The following is a 9787-nucleotide window of genomic DNA, read 5'->3' as shown; positions in this document are numbered from 1 at the left end:
TATATGAGACCAAAAAACAGGCAAAACTAAGCAGTGGTGGTAAAGTTAAAATTGTTTTATGTCAGTGGGGACAGTATCAACTGGGAAGGAGCCTGAGGGAGTCTTCCGGGTGCTGCAAATATATGAAGGTTCATTGCACTAACATTTTTTTTTATTAAGGTATTATTGATATACATTCTTATGAAGGTTTCACATGAAAAAACAATGTGGTTACTACATTCACTCATATTATCGTGTCCCCCCCATACCCCACTGCAGTCACTGCCCATCAGCATTGCACTAACATTTTAGATCAGTATACTTTATTATACATCAATAAAAAAGTTTTTATAAAATGTACATAGTGTATAATTCCCTGAAAATGAGTGAAAAACAAGCAAACTAAATGATGGGGGCAAAAGAATTGTGGGAGCAGTGCTGCCTGGGAAGGGGCATAAAGGAATCTTCTGGGGCACTGGAAATATTTTATATCTTTATCTGGAGAGTGGCTATGTGGATGTTTACATGTGTAAAAATTTATTAAGCTATGCACTTAAGATCTAGGTGCTTTTAAGGTTTTTTACTCCACTTTATTTTTTAACCAATAAAAATTTTAATTTAAAAACATATACACACAAAAACATATTTGAACACTATACAAAGTATATAAAGAATATTTAAAAATAGAGAAAGTTGCCTATCAAATCCTTTCACTCTATAGTCCCACTTTCTTTTCACAGCCATGGTTTTAGTTTTTGTTATTCTTACAACTAAAAGTGACATTCTTATATTTGTTCTTGACTCACTAATTTTGGGTAGCATGTATTGACTCTCCAGTCTTAAGGATGAACATTGGGAAAGACAGACGTTGGACAAAAAGTTCAAAGTAGGAAGAATGTTATAAAAAAAAATGCAGGGTAGTTATGAGAGTGTTCAATAAAGGGAGACAGGGTGGTCCCCTCTTACTTCTGACATTGTCACCTTAATCCTTTCTTAAACTCTGATTCTAACCACACCAAACTATTGGTCTTTCCTTTGAATGTACCATATACTTTCATAGTGACATGCTTTTTTAAAGCACAGGTTGCACTTTCCTGCCTGGATTACCTGCCCCACCTTATCTAAGCTATGGCTCAAATATCTCTTCCTCAGTAGTCACCCAGTTTCCCAAAGAATCTGGTTTTCTTTATCTATATGGCCCTCCACATTGAATATATTTCTGACATTCATTATATAGTACTGATATTAATATGTATGTCTGCTACACTAATGTGAACGTTTCTGGGGAACAGGGCTTAAGTCTTTTCTTTGCTGGGGATCAGTAAACAACTGTTTCCTTCAAAAGTGCCTTTGAGTTGGTGGATGTTTGGGAGACACATCCAGAATTTCATGAGGCTGGCTCAACCTCAGCACTCTTAACAAGAGTGATCAAACTTTAAAAAGAGTGAACACATAGAATCAATTTCAAAAATGAAAAATGGACAGTCCTGTAGATGCTACAGGCACTAAAAAGATAAGAGAATATTAGGAACAAAAAGTTATGCCGACTTTTGAGATTTTAGATGAAATAAACACTATCCTAGAAAAGCAGAATTCGCTAAAATTAAACTAAGAAGAAAAAGAAATTATGAAAAAAATCCTATAACCACAAAGGATGTTCAATAGTAAAATATCTTCCCACAAAGAAAATTCCAAGCCCAGATGGTTTTTCCAGTAAATTAAGCATTCAGGAATAAATAATTTCAACCGTATACAAATTTTCCCAGAGAAAAGAAAACACTTTGCAACTCATTTATGATGCTAGCAAAACCTAACAAGAACAAGAGAAAGAAAAATGCAGGCCATGTATGTCTCACCTATGAACTTAGAAGCAAAAGTAGGAAATAAATTCACAAACCAAAAGAGCAGCAAAATTAGCAAGCAGCAGAAAAGAAATAATACATCAAGGTAAAGTTAGATTTATCTAGGATTTCAAGGTTGGTTTACATTGAAAAATCAGTTTATGTAATTTACCTCATTAACAGTTTAAGAAGAAAAATGACAAGGTCATCTCAATAGATGCAGACAATGCACTTGATAAAATTCAATTTCCATTCATAAAAATTACTAGGAAATGAGAAATAGGGAACTTATTTAATCTGATATACATATTATAAAATATATGTAGTAAACATATTAAATGATGAACTATTATAAACTTTCTGAGAGTAGAAACAAGACAAGGATGCCTGCTATCACTGCTTCTATTTGACATTGTATAGAAGGTATAACGAGCTTTAAAAAACATTGGATGTTAGACTCAAACAGCTGGGCATTAAGGAAAGAGAAGAGAAGTACATGCACATATCTCCATCCTCAATTTAGTATTTCGTCTGCATTTTAAAATTTTGTTGACTTCCTTCTGTGTGAGCGACATTCCAGAAAACTTCTACAGAAATAAATTACAGCTCTTCAAAATTTGTGTGGCCTGCATCTGCAAGAAAAGAAAGAAATAATAGGTCTTCAAAGTTGTGTGGCCTACATCTGCAAAAAGGACTTCAAGCTCCTTTGCAATGAGGTATATTTCCTCTACCCTCTGAATTGCATGTAACCTTTCTATTCAGTAGCTGATGGTTAAAACTACTTTTTTCTATTTTTTGCTTAATTTTTCCTTATCTTTGTTTTCCAAACACCTTCATTGCTCTGTTTTGTTTCCAGATTCTGATAGCAGATATCAATGTGTTACCCTGGGATAATCCAAAAAGATAGCATAGTATCTGTTTATCCAAACTCCATCTCACTTATCTAGTGTGTATAATAATAAACACTGCCACTCTAGGACTGTACTTTAGTACCAGCCATATTTATGGAATCTCAGGGTCCTTCATACCTACATAATTCATTATTGTGCCATAGCTGTCTGAAGTTCTGTTGCTTCCTGACAGCTACAATCTCTGACTTAGTGAGAAATGTAGAAGTTCTTCCTCTGGTTACTTAATTTTCAATTCTGAGGAATGGGTTACTGATAAAGTAATAAGTCTGCTATGGTAAGAAAATAATTACCACTCCAGGGTGAGGAAAGCTTGCCAAGGGTGAACAAGTTAAGATGCAAATATGGCAGCAACCTAAAGAGTAAAAGGGCGCTAGAGGATGAAAAACAAAATATAGAAGGAGAAAATAGCTTACTGGCTTAGGGAAAAAGAAATTCACAAACTCAAGAGCAGTACCTACATTGTATGGGATTTCTAAGGAGAGAGGAAGAAAAGCCAAATCAGAGCTGACATCATCAGAAAGCAGCAGGTGGCAATCTTTTGGTACTCAATACCATCACAAGGTCACCCTTTAACCTGCACTATTAGTTTTCCTTCATTGAAGTTGGTTAAAATTTGTATTTTGTTAAATGTTATTTGTCTAACAGTCACTTTCTTTTCTTTTTTTAAAATTATTAAAGTGTTGTTAATATACAATCTTACGTTGACTTCAAATGTACATCACAGTAGTTCAACAGTCCCCATGATCAATTTATATTGTGATTGCAATTACTGTGCCAGTTTATCCCCTTCACCCTCCCCCTTGGTAATCACTAGTCTCTTCTCAGGGTCTATGAGTCTACTGCTGTTTTGTTCCTTCTGTTTTGCTTTGTTTTTATAGTCCACAAATAAGTTAAATTAGATGGTATTTGTCTTTCTCCATCTGGCTTGTTTCACTGAGCATAATACCCTCTAGATCCATCCACGTTGTTGCAAATGGCAGGATTTCTTTTCTTTTTATGGCTGAATAATATTCTGTTGTATGTATATACTTTATCCATTCATCTATTGATGGACCCTTAGGTTGCTTCCATAGCTTGGCTACTGTGAATAGTGTGGCAATAAACTTGGGGGTGTGTGTGTCTTTTTGAATCAGGGATCTTGTTTTCATTGGGTAAATTCCTAGTAGTGGAATTACTGGGTCAAATGATATTTCTGTTTTTAATTTTTTGAGGAATCTCCGTACTGCTTTCCACAGTGGTTGCACCAATTTACATTCCCACCAGCAGTGTCGGAGGGTTCCTTTTTCTCTGCATCCTCGCCAGATTTGCTGTTTTCTTTCTTTTGGATAGTGACCATTCTAACCGGTGTGAGGTTATATCTCATTGTGATTTTAATTTACATTTCCCTGATGATAAGGGATGTGGAACATCTTTTTATGTGCCTGTTGGCCATTTGTATTTCTTTGGAGAAGTGTCTGTTCAGGTCCTCTGCCCACTTTTTTTTTTTTTTTTAACATTTAAAATAAAACTTTTTTTACCCCAATAAACAAAACAATGTACTAAAACTGACTTCCAGAGTTGACCAAATTATTTTTTAAAACATGATTTAAACTTTTTTTCTACATTACTTTAAATGTAAAGTTTTCTTTTCCAAATTTATCCCAAATACTAAATTTTCATTTTAGAAATTATTTATATTTTTATAAGAGGCCCTAAATTGATGTTCATCAAGATACCTTTCTCTAAGCCCTAATAGTTTATACCTTCCATTTAAAATGTATAAGTATTTTTAAAGTTGTCATTCTCAAAGACATTCTTGAAAAAATTATGAATTAAACACCTTTAAATTCTTCTTCACTTCTGTTAAAGTGCAGCAATTTATCATCTAATCCATACTGGTCTATCAACTGAGTGAGGCTGAGTTTCTTGTTTTCCTCAGATATAACTGACTGCAACTCATAAAGCAACAGCTGGCTACAGCTTCTCCACTTCTTAATTAACAACTGTAACTGAGACAGGTCATTCTTTTTTTTTTTTTTTTTTGAGAGGGCATCTCTCATATTTATTGATCAAATAGTTGTTAACAATAAAATTCTGTATAGGGAACTCAATGCACAATCATTAATCAACCCCATGCCTAATTCTCAACAGTCTCCAATCTTCTGAAGCATAACGAACAAGTTCTTACATGGTGAACAAATTCTTACATAGTGAATAAGTTCTTACATGGTGAACAGTGCAAGGGCAGTCATCACAGAAACTTTCGGTTTTGATCACGCATTATGAACTATAAACAATCAGGTCAAATATGAATATTCGTTTGATTTTTATACTTGATTTAAATGTGAATCCCACATTTCTCCCTTATTATTATTATGTTTAATAAAATGCTGAAGTGGTAGGTAGATGCAAGATAAAGGTAGAAGACATAGTTTAGTGCTGTAAGAGGGCAAATGTAGAGGATCAGGTCTGTGCCTATAGACTAAGTATTAATCCAAGCTAGACAAGGGCAACAAAACATCCACAGATGCAGAAGATTTCTCTCAAAACGGGGGGTGAGGTTCTAAGCCTCACCTCTGTTGATCCCCAATTTGAGACAGGTCATTCTTTGATCTATACATTTTTACTAGTTTTAGCCTCCAAAGAAGGTTTTCTTTCTCCTGTATCTGCTTCACCAATTTTGCTTTTTCTTCAATTTAATTCTTTTTTTTGGAAGATTTTCATTCACAAAGTCATCCTGGAGATCACTACATGACCCACTATCTAGTGACTTAGATTCACATACATTGATATTCTTGAAGGTATTTTTTAAATATGTATTTTCTTCAGATTCATCATCTATATGTTTAATACTTTCTCAGAATTCCAAACTGTTTTCTTCTGTTGAAGATGGTTTTTCTGAAAAGGTCTTATTTTCTTCATTTTCTACTTTAAGACGCTTTATCACACTGGAACAGGAATTAAATGGAGATCTAGTTTTCCTTAGTCGTTCTCTAAGTGTTGCACTCATAGGTTGGTTTCTTGAACTACTTGTACAGGGAGATGGTAGACTGTCGTAGGCCTGTGGAGTGCTAGGTAAAATCACAGCTGAGTCGGATGGACTTTCCATCTTGAAAATGAAATCTTGGTTTACGTCTCCCTAAGCCATTCCCAGTGTAGAAAAAAACCCTCTGCCCACTTTTTAATCGGGTTATTTGTTTTTTGGGTGATGAGAGGTATGAGTTCTTTATATATTTTGGATGTTAACCCCTTTTTACATGAGTCACTTAAGAATATGTTCTCCCGTACTGTAGGGTGCCTTCTTTGTTCTGCTGATGGTGACCTTTGCCGTGCAGAAGCTTTTTAGTTTGATGTAGTCCCACTTATTTTTTATTTTGTTTCCCTTTCCCTAGAAGATGCATCCAGGAAAAAATTGCTCATGCTTTTATAGTCAAGAGATTTTTGCCTGTGTTATAGTTACTTTCCCATTAAACTGTTTTGTGTGGAAAACTCATACAAAATGTTAGGATTAGTTAATACCTGTTAAGATAAAATTACTACCAAAGACAGAATAGCTAGTAATTATGAACCTGGATTCTGGAGACTTCCAATGCCAGTGCCAACTCTACCATTTACTAGTTGTGTAATTTTGGGAAAATTACTTAATTATGTCCCTCTGTTTGCACTCTATGAAATGTGAAATATAGGTGTATAAGTGTATCTGCTTACTATGATGAACATGAGGACTATTGAATAAATACATCAAAAACGTTTAGAATAGTGCCATATATGTCAGCTATTATTTGGGAACACATGCAGCTGTTCCATTTGAACTCCCTAGGCATTTATTTCTCAAGGATGGTTCTGGTGGTAGCTTTACCTTCAAGGAGACATTTAATTCTTAAAGAGAAGTTTCCCTCTAGAATTCTATCATTAATTCATACTGTTTCTTTTATAAAGTTCTGTTTCAGTATGAGACATGGCTATTACAAATCAAAAAGAAGAAGGCATTAGTCCTTCTCAGGATAACCTTATATTAATTAACCTGTATGGCTAATTTCTTTTATGCTGGCAGAATAAAACTGTCTAAAACAACAGAGATTCATCCTTCCTGGAGTAGACACATATTCTGGATGTGGATTTGCCTCCCACGCTCATAGTGCTTCTGCCAGCACTGTCACCAGTGGAATCATAGAGTGCCTTATCCACTCTCATGGCGTTCCATCCACATGGTGGTGTGTCTGATCAAGGAACTCATTCCACAGCAAAGGAAGAGAAGCCATGGGCTCATAACCATGGAATTAAATGGTCTTGTCACATACCCCATTGCCCAGAAAGGTGAACTGGCCCACTAAAAAGTCTCTTACAGTGTCAGTTTGGAGACAATACCCTAAAATGAAGGGATTCTGTTTACAGGCTATAGTATATATTTTGAAACAGAGACAATATATAGTTTCCCTTATAGTCAGAATAGTCCAGGAGTGGGAGTGGGAGTGGATCCTCTCACCATTACACCTAATAACCCTCTTGCAAAATTTTTGCTTTCTATTGTGGCAACTTTGAGCTCTACTGGTTTGGAAATCATTGCTCTCAAATTGGGGAGGCTTTCGCCAGGGAATACAACAATGGTTCTTCCCTAAATTGGAGATGTGACTGCCACCTGGATGTTTTGGGCTTCATATACCACTGAACCAACAGACAAAGAAAAGAGAGGGGGTATTAATCTACTGGATGGAGTGACTGATCCTGATACCAAGGGAAAATTGGGTTGCTTGCCACACAGTGGCGGGAAGAACTATTTCTGGAACCCAGAAGATTCTCTAGAATACCTCTTGTACTTCCATGCCAAATAGTAAAGATTAATGGAAAACTACATAACAACCACCACAACAATAAAAAAGGGCAGAACAGTGAGGACTCAAACCCTTTGGGAATGAAGGTTTCAGTCATCCACCAGATAAAGAACCCAAAGCAGCTGAAGTTCTGGATGAAAGCACAAAAAATACAGGACGTGTAGTTGAAGAAGGAAGCCATAAGTCTCAGTAACAACTTCATGACCAATTACAAAGTAGCTCTGTGTATTTTCTCTTTACTTGTTATACATTTATTTTAATACACTATCCATCTTCTCTTTCCCGTTTTTATTTTATATGCAAGTTGTTAGAATTATACAAATTAGTCCTTAGGTTAACAGAATGGGACTGCGACTGAATTTGAGGAGTAATTAATATAGCCAGCGATAGAAACAGTGATGGTTGGCATTATGTTTCTTCACATTTTTGTGAAATGGTGAATGCCTGTAGAATGGACAGCTATATCTTCTTTGGTAGAAATATAAAATTGCCTTGTGAATGTACAAGAGTTTAAATCTGTGTACAAAGGTGTGTATGAAAGCTGAGTAGCCAAAGGATTGGGCTATGCTTGTTCTCAGTTTATTGCCTCTCTAAATACATATTTCTTGCCTGATTTGTGAAAATGGATCTGGGCCTTATTTTTTCTTTCACTAGCTGGTACAATGTTAAACTTTGTCAGAAGATGCTGAGGAGACACTACAGGAGGAAATAAATTTTCCTCCTAGTTTTGGGTTGTTCCTTTGGCAGGCTCCCGTAGCATGTGCAGTGTCTCCAGAGCCCATATTCTGTGGTGCACGGTGGCCAGCAGCTTCACCAAAAACCCCGCCTCCTTGTGTGGTTTTGAAGCAGTGAGAGAAATTTCCCCATGAACTGCTTTCCTTGGCACCCTACAGAGTGGATCTCTGGAAAGTTCAGAGAGTGAATTTTCACTGTAAGTGACTTTTCTGCCATCTGGCGACCCATGGTTGTGCCTACTTCGATAAGGTCTAAATCTCAGCTCTAAGGGATGGGGGCTCTTTCTTGGACACTCTATCTCAGTCCTGGAAGTAGAAGCTGCTCTTTGTATCTGCTATTCTTATATTGTTAAGGAATCTCCTTATATCTTACTAGCCAATTCCTTGTTATTCTAATCCTCTGTTACAGATAATAGTACTTAAAATTTTTTTTAATTTTGGTATCATTAATATAAAATCACATGAGCAACATTGTGGTTACTAGATTCCCCCCATTATCAAGTCCCCACCACATACCCCATTACAGTCACTGTCCATCAGTGTAGTAAGATGCTGTAGAATCACTACTTGTCTTCTCTGTGCTATGCTGCCTTCCCCGTGTCCCCCCACCCCTGCATTATGTGTGCTAATCGTAATGCCCCTTATTCCCCTTCTCCCTCCCTTCCCACCCACCCTCCCCAGTCCCTTTCCCTTTGGTAACTGTTAGTCCATTCTTGGGTTCTGTGAGTCTGCTGATGTTTTGTTCCTTCAGTTTTTTCTTTGTTCTTATGCTCCACAGATGAGTGAAATCATTTGGTATTTGTCTTTCTCCGCCTGGCTTATTTCACTGAGCATAATACCCTCTAGCTCCATCCATGTTGTTGCAAATTATAGAATTTGTTTTCTTCTTATGGTTGAATAATATTCCATTGTGTATATGTACCACCTCTTTTTTATCCATCCATCTACTGATGGACACTTAGGTTGCTTCCATATTTTGGCTATTGTAAATAGTGCTGTGATAAACGAGGGGTGCATATGTCTTTTTGAAACTGGGATACTACATTCCTGGGGTAAATTCTTAGGAGTGGAATTCCTGGGTCAAATGGTATTTCTATTTTTAGTTTTTTGAGGAACCTCCATACTGCTTTCCACAATAGGTGAACTGGTTTGCATTCCCACTAGCAGTGTAGGAGGGTTCCCCTTTCTCCGCATCTTCACCAGCATTTGTTGTTCCTGTCTTTTCTATGTTGACCATCCTAACTGGTGTGAGGTGATATCTCATTGTGATTCTAATTTGCATTTCCCTGATAATTAGCCATATGGAGCATCTTTTCATGAGCCTGTTGGCCATCTGAATTTCCTCTTTGGAGAAGTGTCTGTTCGTATCCTCTGCCTATTTTTTAATAGGGTTATTTGCTTTTTGGGTGTTGAGGTATGTGAGTTCTTTATATATTTTAGATGTTAACCCCTTGTCAGATATGTCATTTACAAATATATTCTCCCATACTGTAGGATGCCTTTTTGTTCTG

At 36.4% G+C, this 9787-nt stretch overlaps 1 pseudogene; it reads right to left on the bottom strand.

The window, feature by feature from the left end:
* Positions 1-3839: 3839 nt before the first annotated feature.
* LOC118934729 (swi5-dependent recombination DNA repair protein 1 homolog) lies at positions 3840-8190 on the bottom strand (annotated as a pseudogene).
* Positions 8191-9787: the final 1597 nt, after the last annotated feature.

Source organism: Manis pentadactyla, chromosome 4 (genome assembly GCF_030020395.1).
Source record: "Manis pentadactyla isolate mManPen7 chromosome 4, mManPen7.hap1, whole genome shotgun sequence".
Lineage (NCBI taxonomy): Eukaryota > Metazoa > Chordata > Mammalia > Pholidota > Manidae > Manis > Manis pentadactyla.
This window is presented reverse-complemented; position numbering and strand designations above follow the sequence as displayed.